The 15,728-nt window shown below is 40.9% G+C and overlaps 1 protein-coding gene across 46 annotated transcripts in view; it reads right to left on the bottom strand.

Annotated features, from left to right (window-relative positions):
- The window catches only part of LOC129621605 (potassium channel subfamily K member 5-like), a 382,936-nt gene that overhangs the window by 235,703 nt on the left and 131,505 nt on the right, over positions 1–15,728 (bottom strand). Inside the window, exon 1 of one of the 46 annotated variants that reach the window (XM_055538221.1) lies at positions 2,954–3,056. The exons of the other annotated variants lie outside the window; for them this stretch is intronic. The gene's annotated coding sequence lies outside the window, so the exon portion shown is untranslated. Of the gene's footprint in view, positions 1–2,953; positions 3,057–15,728 lie in introns of those variants that run through there. 46 annotated transcript variants of the gene reach the window in all.

Here is a 15,728-nt window from a genome sequence, read left to right as displayed (position 1 = left end):
TAGTGACCAGGTAAAAAGCAAACTCCCCTTCTGGTTCTGGGCTGTCCCTGCAATTCAGTGTTCACAGTACTAAAACACTAGCTAAATAATCCACACCTCTACCTTGTTGAATAAGAAAGCACTGCTAATGGAATTGGGCTCCTAGGATATGCAAACTCTGCGTTGATTCAGCAATTACATCCAACCAGTCCATTCTGAAGATCAGCCCTGGGATTTCTTTGGAAGGAATGATGCTAAAGCTGAAACTCCAGTACTTTGGCCACTCATGCGACAAGTTGACTCATTGGAAAAGACTCTGATGCTGGGAGGGATTGGGGGCAGGAGGAGAAGGGGACGACAGAGGATGAGATGGCTGGATGGCATCACTGACTCGATGGACATGAGTTTGGGTGAACTCCGGGAGTTGGTGATGGACAGGGAGGCCTGGCGTGCTGTGATTCATGGGGTTGCAAAGAGTTGGACACGACTGAGCGACTGAACTGAACTGAATATTAAATAATCACTGCAAAAAATATGCTTGCAATGCAGGAGACCCAGGTTTGATTCCTGGGTCAGGAAGATCCCCTGGAGAAGGGAATGGCTACCCACTCCTATATTATTGCCTGGAGAATTCCACAGACAGATGAGCCTGGCAAGCTGCAGTCCATGGGGTGTGGCAAAGTGTCAGACACGACTGAGCAACTAACACTCACTTTCATATTATAATCACCAATTGATTGGTTTCCTTCTTAAGTTTCAGATCTGATTTGAGACTTCTGAAAGCTAAATAAGAGGCCTCATATCATGAATTCCTTCACGTTATGAGTAGGTATGTAACTATGTTCCAAATGTATCCAGAGATAAAGATCTGCAAAGCATTAAGAGCGATTTATTGTCTAATGATATAAAATAGTAAAGGCTGTCTTTTGATTATGGAAATCAACGTACTGTAATAGATGCAGCTCTCCAAGAATATGTCCTCCCATTCTCACTTGTTGGAGAAGCAGAATGCCTCCCCCCACCCCCCAAGGACTAGGAAATGTTTGGAAATGACGCATGTCAAGCAAATTTATAGTATCCCCAAGTGCTCTTTAGCGTTTTGGTCTATAGTAGCTACTTTTGGCAAACCAAGGAGTCTGGCTTTAGATGAAGTTAACAGAACCATGTAGATCCACAAGAGCCCTTCATGACCATAATACTGTGCCTTTTCCCATCTGGCAGAGAATAATGCCTTGGCTTTAAAGACCATCTTGATTCTGCTCTCTCCAAGAGCATTTATAGTTAAGGCTTTGACCCATTTTATAAATCCTTCCAACTTTCTCATCATTGCTTTTCAGAAAGGTAACTTAAATACTTATTGCCTAAGCAGTTTGCCCCCAAATCAGCTGGGGACCCAAGATTTGACTAAAATAGTCATTTTGGGGAGCTAAAAAAAGGAGCTCCTAGAATTTATAGACTTAGGAAAATGCCTCCTTAGAGAATGAAGCCAGTAAGAATAAATGCATATGGAGTTTAGACAGCTGTAGAAGCAGACACCCCTATGAAATAGCTTATACGTATATTATTCCTGAAACTGGAGAGGTCAGCAAATATCCCCAGAAAGGTAGCTGAAATATAGTTGATAGAAAAGTCACTAACACCTACCTAGCATGGGGCGAGGATGGCTTTGGTGTAAAGTTTTTAAAGGCGATATAATGGTGAAAATGTCTTCATATTTATCAAGTTCTCTTAAAGGAGCTGCTAAGTCACTTCAGTCGTGTCCGACTCTGTGCAACCCCATAGACGGCAGCCCACCAGGCTCCCCCGTCCCTGGGATTCTCCAGGCAAGAACACTGGAGTGGGGTGCCATTTCCTTCTCCAATGCATGAAAGTGAAAAGTGAAAGTGAAGTCGCTCAGTCGTGTCCGACTCTTAGCGACCCCATGGACTGCAGCCTACTAGGCTCCTCCATCCATGGGATTTTCCAGGCAAGAGTACTGGAGTGGGGTGCCATTGCCTCTCTTAAAGGAGAAACAACCCTAATTCAAGGAAACCATCCTTCAAAAATGCCTCCTCTCTTTGCTATCATCTGTGACATTTAGGCCTCTGATTTGCATGGAGGTACTTCATCAGGAGGAAGATCTCTAAAACAATGCATAACTATATGGAATTACTCTGACAGATGTTGTTCATACCACAAACAGGGATTCTGGTTTGTGTGCCAAAGCTTGTAGGTTTCATTAACAAGACCTTCTCTCCTGTGGGCTGGTCATCTCTATGTAATTGACAAATTAACCTTCTGGACCTGTGAAATTGAGGACCAGGTCATCACTAGTGATGCCCTCTCCAAGGTACTGATTCCCTTAGGGTCCTGCATATGGCTGCCAGACAGCTTCTCTCTGAATCTGTTCTCACCTGTGACAGCTTCAATCCAGTGCTCTAAATCAGTTCTTCTCAAACTTCAATGCACTTTCAAATCATCTGAGAATCCTTTTAAAATGTAATCTTTTGTGGATGCTTAACAAATCAAGCAGAAACACTCTTTTTTGCTGCAGAGAATATAAAATGTTTCAAGTTTCCTTACCTATGAAATAAGGGGGTTCAATGAGCTCTTGATGGTTTGTTCTCTTGACTGTTTATGATAGATTGCTATAGTAGTACTATCCTGGGAAGGAGTCTGAAGCTGTCTCAGGAAACAGTGATTGATTAGTAATGTCTGCCATGTGTTTAGGATGGAAAAAACATGGCAGATATGTCACATATTAAAAATGCTGTATAGATAATCTTTGAACTTCCTAACTTCCCATGATTCTTGGACTTCATACTTGCAGTATTTTAGATATCTTGGGAAAGAGAATTTTTTCCTTGAATAATGAAAACAAGCCATCCAGAATCCCAATATCCAACATTTGTGAGTGTGTAACAGAAACAGCTGTTAAGCCCAGACTTTAGAAAGTTCATCCTTTCTCTAGGGAAACTCCAAAAATAACACATACCTCTGGCTCACTGCCTCTGCTAGAGTGGTACTACAGCTTTGTCTGTGTGATCAGAAGTGAAAGGGATGTGTCTATCACACTGCTAGAGTCTCCAAGAGCTGCTATAAAACAAATTAGTTAAATTTTAATGAGACATGGAAAAGATCCAGGTAAAACAGAATAAGTTTTGAAAACTGGAGAGAAGTTCCTCTTTCCTTCTTAAATTCTTCTTATAATTCAATTCAATTTGACATATATTAAGATCAGTAGAAACAAATCACAAATGTCTAATGTTAACTGTCATATCCACTTGATGGGATGTTATCCAGCCATCAAAATTGTTTATGAAAAATCTGTAGTAACAATGCATAATACTCTTATTCTAGGGTAAGAGAAAATGGGATAAAAATGTTCACAATTGTTAAATGATGCACAACTGTGCATCTTTTGTATCAGTTCTTTTCAATCAGAAGAGGGCATAGTCTTCTGGTCATTTTTATAGTCCTTGTTCTATTTTTTCAGTCCTGAACTTAAATGAATGAGTTTTGGATTAATATCAGTCTTTTCTTAATTACAATCACTTCTAGCTTTCTTGGGGCTTCCCAGATGGTGCAGTGGTAAAGAATCCACCTGCCTATGCAGGAGACACAAGACAAGGGTTCAGTCCCTGGGTAGGGAAGATCACCTGGAGAAGGAAATGGCAACCTGCTCCAGTATTCTTGCTTGGAAAATTCCATGGATACAGAAGCCTGGTGAGCTAAAATCCATGGGGTTGCAAAGAGTCAGACATGATTCCTTTGAGTTTTATAGCCTAACACTTCAAACACAGACATTGTTCCCCTTCGAAGGTGTAATTTTTTACATTTCAAACTTCAAAATGTGTTTATGATACTGTATTAAAAGTAAAATGGCCATATCTCCAAGAACTGACATTATAGGTGAATATATGCTTATTGTTCACTTTGCCTTAATATTGTTGCAAACTTTTACATGTGTATCTTCATGCTTTAACAAAACTCAATAAATCATTTTTAAAAAACTATGTTTGATTTAAAGAGATGTTTGCCTTGTTAATTATAGAAGCAATGCAACAACATTAAGGCAAAGTGAACAATAAGCATATTTTCACCTATAATGTTACTTCTTGGAGATGTGGCCATTTTACTTTTAATTTAGTATCATAAACACATTTTGAAGTTTGAAATTTAAAAAATTACACCTTCTAAGGGGGACAATGTCTGTGCTTGAAGTGTTAGGCTATAAAACTCAAAGGAAGCTAGTGCTCTGTGCTCAATCATGTCTGACTCTTTGCAGCCCCATGGATTTTAGCTCACCAGGCTCCTGTATCCATGGAATTTTCCAAGCAAGAATACTGGAGCAGGTTGCCATTTCCTTCTCCAGGGGATCTTCCCTACCCAGGGACTGAACCCTTGTCTGGTGTCTCCTGCATAGGCAGGTGGATTCTTTACCACTGCACCACCTGGGAAGCCCCAAGAAAGCTAGAAGTGATTGTAATTAAGAAAAGACTGATATTAATCCAAAACTCATTCATTTAAGTTCAGGACTGAAAAAATAGAACAAGGACTATAAAAATGGCCAGACGACTATGCCCTCTTCTGATTGAAAAGAACTGATACAAAAGATGCACAGTGGGGTGATTCCATAAGCGATTAAAATATTCTTTTTTTTTTTTTTTTTTTCAGTTTTAGGGCAGCTGCAAGGAAGAAAAAGCAAACTTTTCCTATGTCTATAAAGACATCATGATAATAATTATAAAATTAATGTGTGTGTGTTCTTAGTTGCTCAGTCATGTTCAACTCTTTGCCACCCCATGGACTGTAGCCCGCCAGGCTCCTCTGTCCATGGGGATTCTCCAGGCAAGAATATTGGAGTAGGTTGCCATGCCCTCCTCCAGGGGATCTTCCCAACCCAAGGATCAAACCCAGGTTTCCCTCATTGCAGGTGGATTTTTTACTCTCTGAGCCACCAGGGAAGCCCAATAATAATTATCTAATATTTTCCCCATTCATAAAGTGCTTCAGTTCTCAACAACCCGGGGAGGTAGGTCTAGTTAAGCCCACTTTACAGGTTCATATACTGAATCTCAGAGACATTAACTGACTACCCTAAGATCACATAGTTAGAAGAAAATTCAAAATCCAAGTCTATGGAACTCTAATTCTCAAGCATTTTTACTACTGACACTGGTAGAAAACCAACATTTGTGGTAAAAACTCCACCCTGCCTATCAGAATGAAAAAAACTCTTGTCATCAACAGACTCCTGGTTAAGGTACAGTGATCCTCAGAGGAGTGCAGAGGCTTATCAGAATCATTTGGAATGGCTATTTCAAATGGTACCACCAACACTGCAGATTTCTCTTATACTTTTCTCAGGGCATCAAGCTCCTTTCTTCCAGTGAGAACCACATTTTAATTGCACACCAGCATTGCTAATGTGTGTTGATGTATCCCGGGACTATGTTCTGTCTTTCATGCGTGTTGAGACAGGAAAAATGTTTGAAAACTACCGTTTCTGCAGGGAAAAAAAAAAAAACAAACACAACAAAAAACTCTAGGGAATGTAAAGCTTAGCATGGGTAGAGTTATAAAAGTCTTAGAGCCATAGAGCCTGGATGTGCTAAGAGAGGTTCAAAAATCAGGTGGCTTCTCTTAAAGAACAGTCAACATTCACTAGAGGGATATGGAGGGAGCTGGTTCTCCTTCATCTTTGTACCACCTCAGGCCATTCTCCGTTCTCTGGCCACCAAGTTCCCCAGACAACTGACACTTACAGATAGTATTATTTAGATTCCTTGGGCTCCAGTGCCCTGCAGTGTTCAGCTAATGGAAAGTAATGGCAGGAGATCAGGGGGTAGGAAAAGAGAGAGATGAGGGTGTTTTTTCCCCTGCTTGCTCCCCCCACCACCCCCTACCACTCTGGCAGTAGCTGGGTCCCTCCCCGACTATGGCTCTTGTCAGGCAGCTCCTTTTCCACAGCCTGAACTCTCAGTGGATCGCACAAGTACTGTTCCTTCCCTCCCCTCTTCTGTCCCTGGAAACAGCTTCTCATTGCTCATGTCTAGTTGTTTCAGCGTTTCTTCTTGGTTTTTTAATCCCACCTAGAGCTCTATAAATTGTTCTACTAAACTTCCTTCAAGATTTCAAATGAGTATGCAAAAGAAGTGATATAAGAGACTGATGTAAAAGTTCTTGGTTATGCCTAGTTGTGGGTGTTTCTTTTAACCTTGCTCAAAACTACCTTTAAATGCTACGGTACTGTGGTTAGCTGACATTAATGCAGATACTTTACTAAAGAATTTGTTTATATTTTGTAATAAGTAATTTAACCTAAATGATCCCCAAAGCCTCATATGGCTCAGTCTCAGCTAGGAGTTATATTCAAAGGACACACAAATTAGACTTCCTAATCTTCAGACAGCACTGTAGATACTGACTGCAGATTTTTTTTTTTTTAATGGGCCATCCAGGAGTTTTATACAGAGCACCAACTAGAACACTTTTTGAAATCATATTCAGACCTTTGTCTGCATCCCCCAATTGCACGCCCAGTCTAGCTGCTAAACTTTTTCCTGTTCTCTCTCATTTTCAAGGTTGCCTCACAACTCTACTCTCTCTGTTCACTTCCTCCACTTGCTGTGAGCACTTTCTCTGGCTTTCTAGCCAGGTTTTACCACCAGGACTGACCCACTCCTGGCCACTGGGCTGAAGAACTACACATCACCTGATCCTTCCTCAACTCCCTGAGGTGGAAGTCTTCTGGGAATTCTTCTGATTCATTTTAATTAATAAGTTTTATGGAAAATTTTCTGGTGAATAAAATTCTTCCTTTCACTTTGGTGAGAAACATGTTATTAGGTTGGTGCAAAAGGAATTGCGGGTTTTGCTTTGCTGAAATTTTCCGTTTGATATTGGAATACATTCTTAATACATGTGGTTACATTATACATAATTTTAACATGCAGTTCTTGCTCTATTTTTTTGGCTAATGACTTATTACTTGCTGTCTGTTTTATACTTATTTTAGACTAGGAAAATGATGTTAGACACAAAGCAAATTCACGCGATTTTCTTATTCAAGTTCAAAATGGGTCATAAAGCAGTGGAGACAATTTGCAACATCAACAATGCATTTGGCCCAAGAACTGCTAGTGAACATACAGTGCAGAGGTGGTTCAAGAAGTTTTGCAAAGGAGACAAGCGCCTTGAAGATGAGAAGTGTAGTGGCCAGCCATCAGAAGTTGACGGTGAGAGTTGAGAGCCATCATCAAAGCTGATCCTCTTACAACTACATGAGAAGTTGCTGAAGAACTCAGTGTCAACCATTCTATTGTCTTTCAATATTTGAAGCAAACTGGAAAGGTGTGAAAACTCAATAAGTCAGTATTTCATGAGCTGACTGAAAAAAAAATCATCATTTTGAAGTGTCATCTTATTCTGTGCAACAATGAACCATTTCTAGATCAGATTGTGACATGAGACGAAAGTGGATTTTACATGACAACCAGTAACAACCACCTCAGTGGTTGGACTGAGAAGAAGCTCCAAAGCACTTCCCAAAGCCAAACTTGCACCAAAAAAAGTCATGGTCACTGTTTGGTGGTCTGCTGCCAGTTTGATCCATTACAACTTCCTGAAACCTTTGCATCTGAGAAGTATGCTCAGCAAATCAATGAGATACACTGAAAAAGACAACACCTGCAGCCAGCATTGGTCAACAGAAAGGGCCCAATTCTTCTCCATGACAACACCTGACTGCACGTCACACACAAATGCTTCAAAAGTCGAACAAAGTGGGCTACAAAGTTTTGCCTCATCCACCATATTCACCTGACCTCCTGCCAACCAACGACCACTTCTTCAAGCATCTCGATACCTTTCTGTGGGAAAAGCACTTCCACAACCAGCAGGATGCAGAAAATGTTTTCCAAGAGTTCATCGAATCCCAAGCATGGATTTTTATGCTACAGGAATAAACCAAGTTATTTCTCATTTGCAAAAATCTGTTGATTGCCATAGTTCCTATTTTGATTAATAAAGATGTGTTTGAACCTAGTTATGATTTAAAATTCACAGTCTGAAACCACAATTACTTTTTCAACAACCTAATAATAAGGTATATCCTCATTGAAGGGGAAAGCCTTGCCCTTTGGATCTTAAGTCCATAGCTTAAACCACATGAAGTCATCTGAATACAAACATACTATACCTAGAAGGAACTGAATTATCTCCTCTAGAGAGAGAACCCCAACACTAAAGACAGAGTGAAGTTCTCACCACTGTGGAAGAAACACATTGATGAATGGCATCATACTCAATGTCTGTATTTTAAAGAATAATTTGTCCACTAAGGAAAAAAAATCAAGATGTTTTTGTTTCCTTTCTACAAAGAAGAAGCAGACATAAACACTTTTTGAGGGAACAGAAAGTATCTCTCTAAATCAAGAGAATATGGGAAGTCTGTGGCCAAATCTATGATGAAAGAGCCAAGAAAGAATATCAAAATCATCCAGGTCTCTTACTACAAGAAATAAAGACTGCAAGTTATTAAGTCCTATACATTTACCTAAAAAAATCAGTTATGTTATACAGAATATGAAATAATTATATGAAATTATAGGATAGACTCTAGCCAAGAATAATCTCATCAATTTTTTAATGTCACTTTCAGAGCACAAAGCAAAAACAAAGGAAAACTCATGAATTGTACATACTTTCTAAGTTTTCAGCCCCTCTTCTAAGATACCCTAACACTGCTTGCCAAGCGTGAGCTCAAGAACCAAGAGAGCAGAGACAGATGAGAACAGCAGACTACAAGTGCCAAGCAACTTAGTAAGCTAGCCTCTTTCAGGAATCACTCACACAGAAAAAAAAATGATAAGGAAAATGGTTTCTTTTTAAGGCTGAATCGACATTAAAATTCTGGCACATCTTCCTTTGTCTACTCAATGACAGCAAGAGAATGTGTCTGAGAAAAGACAGACCATCAAATTAGAGATCTCTACTACTGTCTTAGTACATTTGGGCCGCTATAATAAAATACCACACGCTGAGCAGCTTATAAACAGTAGAAATGTACTGCTCACAGTTCTGGGGACTGGAAGTCCAAGATTAGGATGCCAGCATGGCTAGATCAGGGCCCTCTTGCAGGTGGCAGACTTCTTGTATTCTCACATGGCAAAAAGGGCTAAGGATTCCTCCCCTCTGTGGGATCTCTTTTATAAGTTCACTAATCCTACTTATGAAGGCCTTATCCTCTTGACCTCATTACCTCCCAAAGGTCCTACCTTCTAACACCATCACATTGGGCATTAGGATTTCAACATTTGGGTGGGACACAAACATAGCAACTGCTGTAATCCTGAATAATTCACAGAGAATTCACTTTATGAGTAAGTAGCTGGACCAAAAGATGACCTCCAAAAATTCACAGTGCTAAAACTATCCAGCAAAAAGAACAGTGCACAGAGGAGACCATCTATGGCTCACTTCTTCAGCATCTGTAAATCCTTCCCATGTAGAAGAACCCTATCAATGGGAGCACCTTGCCCTTCTCAATTCCCCAAGGCTTTGAGGTAGGCTTACAGGGAAAGGCTACTATTACAAGTGATGCAGGTAGGGGAAATATGGGTTGACAATAAGAGATCTTGTCAGATTAAAGGAGGGGTGGCACTCATCTTTCCATGGAGATGGAGCAGGACTGAGGTGTCCTTCTGAATGTACCTTTGCAAGGTTCTCCAGCTAAAAACCTTACATAATCAGGAAAGCCCAGGGTGAGGAAGAGTCGGATGGTTGCTTAAAAGCTTGGCCTCTGACCTCAGAAAATCTTAGGCTTGAATCCCAGCTCCCTCAATTGCATTTCATCCTGACCCTCTCTCCCTCAGCTGTCTCATTTACAACATGGAGTTGCTGGGAGGATTAAAGGAAATAATGCATTAAAGCACTTAGCACGGTGCCTGTAACAAGCACTCCATAAAATGGTGGCTCTGGCATCATAACCTGCATATTCACTAACACTTTTCTCTCTCCTTTCTAATATTAAAAGTTGCTCACCAGAACCTTTCTTAGGCTCTGAAAGGTTTGCACTGGGAAAATCTCTCTCTCCTTCTCTCTCTGGAGCTAGTTTACCATTGTTGGCTATGAAAGCAGTGATTTGACACCCTCCCCCACTCTCTCCCCAAAACCACCTCCCTCATGCCTCACATGACAAGCCAAAGTCAGACCCAGCTGGAAAACTAGGTAAAATGTAAAAATCCATGAAGTCAGCTGTTTTCAATTATAAACATAATACAATAATCATACCCACAAACTCCTTTGTTGGGAGCAATAAACTCAAGGAGAAAATTGCATGTAAAAATATTACAACACGCAACATTAAGAATGAACGTTGTGCTCCACTTTAGCAACAACAATAAAAACAGAGGGGCTAAATATATACCCTGGCCATGGGAATTGTGGCACAACTGAAGTAGCATTAGCTGGAATGGAATTCTGAGATGCCAGTGTATGGCTTGTTTGAAAAACTGAGCACCATCTTGCAAATCAGAACCAGATGGAAGGTTCGATCTAAAACAGATCTGGCCGTGGAAAGGGAAAAGTCTTAAACTACCCCAAACTGGCTTTGTCAGCCTGGCCCTGGATCCCAGGGTACACTCTTCAGTTTCAGCTTTTTTTTTTTTTTTTTAATTTTTCTAACTGGGTTAATTGTTCAGGGGTCTAGGTGCCAGAGCTCAGCACAAAATATCAGCCCTATGGCCTTGGCTCCCCCACCTTTTCAGTTAGTCTGGCACTAAGGGAAAGTGGTATGGCTCTGTTGGGAGCTCAGTTTTTGCATCAGGCTAAACGTGGGAGTTAATCCTGGCTGTCATGTGGCCTTGGCATTGGTCCACTTATTTCACCTCTCTGTTTCTAGGCTTCCTCATCTCTAAACATAGTGATGTTGTAAGGATTAAATGACTTAATACACATAAAATAGTTCTTGGCACCTTATAAGAACTCAATAAATGTTACCCATTATATTATTCCAATTCTCTGCTCTTGCTGATCTTATTATTTCAGGTTTTTTTTTTTTTAATTAATAAAGAACAATAGAGAAACTACAATGTATGAGAGCTGGCCTCATCCAAAACTTCAGGAACTTTCATCCAAACATGGTCTCCCTACATATAAGTAGCACCAGCTTCTAATTAATGACCCTCCAAATGCCTCCAAATCCAATATCTGCACTACAAAGACAGAAAGAGGGCTGAGGTCAGTGTTCTTAGGGAATGAAAAGTTTCCTCCCTGTGTTCTCAAGAGTGCTGGCCAAATCTGTTTCAGAGAATTTCCTTGCCCTCTAAACTTGGAGATGTTTTTAGATATTGCTGTCTTCTAAAGTATTACGGTGTGTGTTTTTTCATACCACAATACAAATGGTAAAAATTTATTCAGAGACAAATTACAGTCAGAAGCAACCATTAGAAATTCAAGGATGTTCTCACAGCCAAATTGCTTCATTTTCACTTCTTATTTTTTGATGTAAAATTACCAGCACTCTTGGAATTTATGGAAGCAGTCAGCAAAATGTGTTATAAACACCTTCTTCAAAAAGACCCCAGAGAGCCTAACTGCAAAATTTCTCACTCTGATAATCCTCTCCATGCCAGTTCTGCATAATTTTAGAGACACCCTGACAGAGACCATGGGGTTGCAAAGAGTCAGACACGACTGAGCGACTGAACTGAACTGACACAGAAATTATTTTCCTTCCACCCATAAGCTCAGATGGTGGGCTAGCATGGAGATATGCCTAGAATGTTTCACATGGAATCTGTGTCAATTATTTTGAGGCTCTGGATAAAGGCAACAACTATTGGATAAACTTACACAAAGCACTGGGGTGATGAGGAGATAAAATGACCAAAACATGACCTTGTCTTGAAGAAACTTGCATTCCAATGTGAAAGAAATAATCCTCTCTTCCTATAAACCATTTAATCAAATTGCAAAAATATCTACTTCTGCTTCATTAACTAAGAGAAAGCCTTTGTGTGGATCACAACAAACTGGAAAATTCTTAATGAGATGGCATTACCAGACCACCTTACCTGCCTCCTGAGAAACCTGTATGCAGGTCAAGAAGCAACAGTTAAAACTAGACATGGAAAAACAGACTGGTTCAAAATTGGGAAAGGAGTATGTCAAGGCTGTATTTTGTCACCCTGCTTATTTAACTTATATGCAGAGTATATCATGCAAAATGCCAGGCTGCATGAAGCACAAGCTAGAATCAAGATTGCTGAGAGAAATATCAGTAAGATATATACCATGAGATATATGTGTGCTTAGTCACTCAGTCGTGTCCGACTCTTTGAGACCCAATGGACTATATATAGCCTACTAGGCTTCTCTGTCCATGGGGATTCTCCAGGCAAGAATACTAGAGTGGGTTGCCATGCCCTCCGCCAGCAGATATTCCCAACCAGGTGTCAAACCTAGGTCTCCCTCACTGCAGGTGGATTCTTTACTGTTTGAGCCCCCAAGGATATATAATAAATATCAGATATGCAGATGACACCACCCTTGCGGCAGAAAGCAAAGAGGAACTACAGAACCTCTTGATGAAGGTGAAAGAGGAGAGTAAAAAGCTGGCTTAAAACTTAACATTAAAAAAACAAAGATCATGGCATCTGGTCCCATCACTTCATGATAAATAGATGAGGAAACAATGGAAACAGTGACAGACTTTACTTTCTTGGGTTCCAAAATCACTGTGGACTGTGACTGCAGCCATGAAATTAAAAGACACATGTTCCTTGGAAGAAAAGTTATGACAAACCTAGACAGCATATTAAAAAGCAGAGACATTACTTTGCCAACAAAGGTCCATACAGTCAAAGCTATGGTTTTCCCAGTAGTCATGTATAGCTATGAGAGTTGGACCATAAAGAAGACTGAGCACTGAAGAATTGATGCTTTCAAGCTGTCGTGTTGAAGAAAACTCTTGAGAGTCCCTTGGACTTAAAGGAGATCTAACCAGTCAATCCTAAAGGAAATTCGTCCTGAATATTCATTGGAAGGACTGATGATGAAGCTGAAGCTCGAATACTTTGGCTACCTGATACAAAGAGCCACCAACTCATTGGAAAAGACCCGGATACTGGGAAAGATTTAAGGCAGGAGGAGAAGGGGAGGACAGAGGATGAGATGGTTGGATGGCATCACTGACTCAATGGACATAAGTTTGAGCAAGCTCCAGGAGGCAGTGAAGGACAGGGAAGCCTGGCATGCTGTAGTCCGTGGGGTTGCATAGAGTCAGATACGACTGAGCGACTGAACAACAATAAAACATACAAGGTTTGCATCATGCTTACTCTCCTGAAAACATCTCTGAATCTTATTCTCTTATCTGCTTATGAACTCTTTTTCCTTTGGCCACCATTTGTGGCTTTGGTCTATGTACTCTGTACCTTGTATGGAAGACATTGGTTCTTATTCTTGTATTGTTCATCCTTTACCAAGGTCCCAGAAATGTCTGGTTCCAGGGCATTACTGGGGGTGGGGGGGAATGTAGTGTTTACATATGTGGAGAATGTTGTGTTTGTTGGAAGATGGGTATATCATTGAACTCTTTTCCAGAAAGTTCTTCACTCTCCTTGAGGCCACAGCTATCTCTAGTCTCAGGTTTGAGACATGTTGGGAAATAAGAATAAGCAGGTCAGTTCAGACTCCTTGACCAAGTCATATATCTATCGCAAGCCTCTAAGTTCCCAGGGTGCTCTGAGGAGATTTTCTAGCTATGGATATGGCTTCATTATATCTGGATACATGAGGAAAGTTAATGAGATTTCTAGGGGCCTTGTAACTCTTTTAAGAGCTCTTCTTGAGATTAGGAGTCTTGGTTATGTCTGTATGTGTGCTTCAGTAAAGATCAAGTGAGCTCAGCTAGGACAGGAAGAAAGAGGGGAGGAAAGAGGAAAGATGATGCTCTCAGCATCAGGACCTCATGGTCTCTGGAGAGACTGCAGCTGAAAGGTGAGGAACAGAGATGGAGGGAAGGAGAGAGAGTACCACCCAGGGCTTGGTTGCCACTCTGATCACCAAGTCCTACCAATGACTTTCTCTAGCCTATACTGGTTGGAACCAACTATGGGTATCATGGGAGGGTTCTGTTTCTAGAAAGAATATTCATAAGGGTCTGAGTAGGAAGGAGCAGGGCAGGTCTAGACTTGAGCTATGGTAGGGAGGCTAGATTGCACATTATTAGCCCTTTGAACAGATTTGTGCAGGAGTTGGAACTGTCCCTCATGGCCTTTCCTGCCCCATACCTCATCTCCACCTGTACTCATATGCTCAGTCTATTGCCTCCCGTGCCCTTTCTTTCAGACAATTCCTTTCCAATCTGTGAAAAAGCTGCACTTGAAGGAGTGATGACAAATGTGAAAGAGGGTTAAAACAGGAGCTGAAAGCATCTCCTCTGTTAAATGGACTACTGTCTTTTCACCATTCTACCTCTCAACACCGACTGTTCAGGGGGCAGATTTAATAATAATGCCAGTGTAAGTGTGGCTCAAAGAATTCAAGAGCATCCTTTGCTCTGGAGAGGCCTTTTTCTAGATTCTATAGACACTCTCTTCCTAGTTCTATAACTTCAAAGGGGAGCAGAGCTGCCCACCCTATAGCAGCAGAGACACTCGGCCTCCCAACACTGATGCCAACACCTCTGAGGAATCTCTTTCATCACTGCCTCCAAGATTCAGCGCTACAAGAGCATCCGTCACCCCCTCTCTTCCCTCCCTTCTGCTCCTCTGAATTCACCAGCAATGGCTCAGACAGTCTCTATTTCAAGCCCTCAACAAAATCAAACCACAGAAGTCAAAGTCATTGTAAGAGGCCTCATTGTGGAGGATTAGCAGAAGGAGACAGAAGACCCAGGTCTGATTAAGTGAGTCAAGTTGCAGCGATTCACAGAGCAGTGCTCCCAGATCAGGCCTATTTCTTTTTCTTTTTTTTCCCCTAGTTTTCTTGAGACATGTGTGAATGCTAAGTTGCTTTTAGTTGTGTCTGACTCTTCACAACTGCATCAACTATAGCTCACCAGGCTCCTCGGTCCATGGGATTCTCCAGGCAGGAATACTGGAGTGGGTCGCCATGCCCTCCTCCAGGGGATCTTCCCAACACAGGGATCAAAACCGGATCTCCCATATTGCAGGTGGATTCTTTACTGTCTGAGCCACCAAGGAAGCCCCTTTTTGAGACATAATTGACAAAACTCTAAGGTATTCGAAGTGTACAACACAATGACTCTAATTGATACACATAACATTAAGAAAGGATTTCTACCAATTAATTAACACATTCATCACCTCATGTATTTACCCTTTTGTGTATATGAAACCATTTTTCACTCTCTTACCACATTTCGATTATACAATACAGTGTTATCATCTACCTTGGTGACTACCATGTTATACAGTAGATCTTCAGACCTTATTCATCTCATAACTAGAGTGTGCACCTCAACTAACTCTAGCTATATCTCTCTGTCCTTCTTTTAGAGCAAAACTACAACAAAGGCTTGTATTAACATGTACTTGTTATTTCCACTTCTCCTGCAATTCTTTCTTGAATTCACACCAGTATGGCTTAGATTCACCCCAATCCACCAAGATTGCTTAGGACAAGGTCTCCAGTGACCTTCTAATGCCAAAGCCAACACTCACTGTAAAGTCTTCATCTAACCTAATGCATTAGGAATATTTGACTTAGTTGATCTTTCTTCTTAAAACACTCCTCAA

Source organism: Bubalus kerabau, chromosome 10, assembly GCF_029407905.1.
Source record: "Bubalus kerabau isolate K-KA32 ecotype Philippines breed swamp buffalo chromosome 10, PCC_UOA_SB_1v2, whole genome shotgun sequence".
Taxonomy (NCBI): domain Eukaryota; kingdom Metazoa; phylum Chordata; class Mammalia; order Artiodactyla; family Bovidae; genus Bubalus; species Bubalus kerabau.
Note: the sequence above shows the minus strand (reverse complement) of the source record. Positions and strands in the feature narration are given on the sequence as shown.